Below are 2,481 nucleotides of genomic sequence, written 5' to 3'. Positions count from 1 at the left end.
GTCATTGATACCGTCACAATTGGAGCCAGTTGTAAACATGAAAGTTGTAGGCAATTGTCTCAGCTTTCTTGTGTAAAACATTCAGCTCATTTGGACTTCTAGAACTCCAGATATGGCCAAAATACCGAACAGTGCTCGGGCTGGAAAGTCCATTCGGGAATCTTTGTTGTTGCTACAATTTGGACTTGAAAATGACTTTTTTAGATCTTGGGCTCCATATGAAAGTTGTAGGCCTATGTCTTACCTTTCCATCCATATAAAGTAGACCTAAATCTGAGATCTATAGCTCCAGATATGACCCAATTACCGAACAGTGTTCCGGTTTGGATTGCACCGACATCTCTTTTCTAATTTTGGTCATCTCTTTGCCCTTGCAATTTAAGTTCTTAAAGTCATCAATCAATCCTTTCATTTATGTGATAGACCTGCATTTAAAATGAACATTTACCACAAATTAAAGGTATCTTATATTATTAGATATATTATTATAAAACATGCTTTAGTTAAGGAGTTATTGATACTTCAAGTGCAAAATGATGATATAAAACCATGATAAAAATGCACTTTTAAGTACTAATCAGTGTTCGATAAATCAGATACACAATTGACTTTGCAGCTTTTCCCAATAGTACTGAGGCATATGCATGCCAAAGAGAGAGGCATGGACCACTTCTAATATTTGTCTGTTTTTTCATTCAACCAACCCGTTCTGTTGTGATGTATAAGTACATGAAGTTTGAAGCCGAATTTCATAGTGAAGTAGACACTTTTGAATACAGGTATCCAGGAATTCCATAGCTTTATCAGTTTTCCAACTACAAATCTGTTTCTGATACTAAGTACCCACCATATGATGAAATTCTTGAAATTCTATAAAAACATCACTTTTTTTGTGTAGTAAAGACATCCAAGTCATTATAGTACATTCATCGATAAATGTGACAAAATAACAGGCTTTCAATATGGTAGAAATTTTTGCAAGACCCTATACCTTAGAATGTATAACAACAAAAGGTTATGAACTTTTATTCAAACTTGGTAAATAAGTAATAAGATAGCTTTTAGCCATTTCACAACTATTGCAATGAAACTCAGAATCATGAACTATGTTAAAAAGATACGGTTGTAATTTTCTTAGATATCCAAAAAAAGATGCCCCAATCATTAGTGCCATAACTATATTGTGGCTCAATTTGTATTTGAACTTTTAGTTTGGTATGCTTGGCCGAATTTCTATCCTTTTTTTTCTGTAAGTTCTAAATAATAGAGTTTGCCATGTTTAACACTATAACGAAGAATCTTCTGTGTTAGAATGTCCTGAAACACATAAAATGAAGGCCAAAAGGTTACTGTGCAATTAATAGTATAAGTAATTTGGTCAACTGATAATAGGTTATGTTCAAGGGATGGGACAACTAGAACTGAGTTTAAGGTGCGATTTTGAGCCAGGATGGCAGTGCCTTCACCAACTGTAAGAGAGGTATTGTTGTTTGCTATGGAAATAAAAGAATATGAGAAGAGTGGAGGGATTGTAATTGATTAGTGTCTCTAACCATATGATCTAATGCACCTGTATCAATTATCCAATTATTATCCTTAGTAAATGCATGAATTTGCCTTACTAGTATTACTAGAGTGAGCAACATTAGTAGTATGCGATAATTTATCAGCAATGGGTAGTTTATCAGCAATGAGTAGTTTATCAACAATGGTAGTTTGAACTTCAACCGTAGTCATTATAGCTTTTCCTACGAATTTCTTCCTTGATTTCTTTGAGAAATCTCACCATTCAGGATAACCAATGATATCATAACACCTTTGTTTTGATTATCCCAGTTCACCACAATGCCCATGGAGGAGTGATTACCACTTAAAAGTGTATTTTTGTTAAGGTTTTATATCATCATTTTGCACTTGAAGTATCAATAACTCATTAACTAAAACATGTTTTATAATAGCATATCTAATAATATAAGATACCTTTAATATATGGTAAATATTCATCTTAAATGCAGGCCTATCACATATATGAAAGTATTTTGATGAGTTTAAGAATTGAAATTGAAAGGACAAAGAGATGACCAAACTTAGAAAAGAGATGCTAGTGCAATCCAAACCGAAACACTGTTTGGTAATTAGGTCATATCTAGAGTTGTAGATCTCGTATTTAAATTCATTTTATATGGATGGAAAGGTGAGACAAAGGCCTACAACTTTCATGTAGAGGTCTGGTTTTAAAAACTGTTTTAAAGTCTAAATTGTAACAACAACAAAGAAGTCCAAATTACTCCTGCAGCCCGAACACTGTTTAGTGTTTGGCCCATTCTAGAGTTCTAGAAGTCCAAATGACCTTCAATTTTTTCCTAGAAAGCTAAGACAATTTCCTAAAACTTTTGTTGTCAAGTGGTTTTAATTTTGACGTTATCAATAATGTTTTAGGCATACAAGAAAAGATAAGGATTGTCACCAAGTCAAGAGTTG

The sequence above is a fragment of the Populus euphratica genome, unplaced genomic scaffold (genome assembly GCF_000495115.2).
Source record: "Populus euphratica unplaced genomic scaffold, PopEup_1.0 scaffold9.1, whole genome shotgun sequence".
NCBI classification, from domain to species: Eukaryota; Viridiplantae; Streptophyta; class Magnoliopsida; order Malpighiales; family Salicaceae; genus Populus; species Populus euphratica.
The sequence above is the reverse complement of the archived record's forward strand: the minus strand, read 5'-3'. Positions refer to the sequence as shown.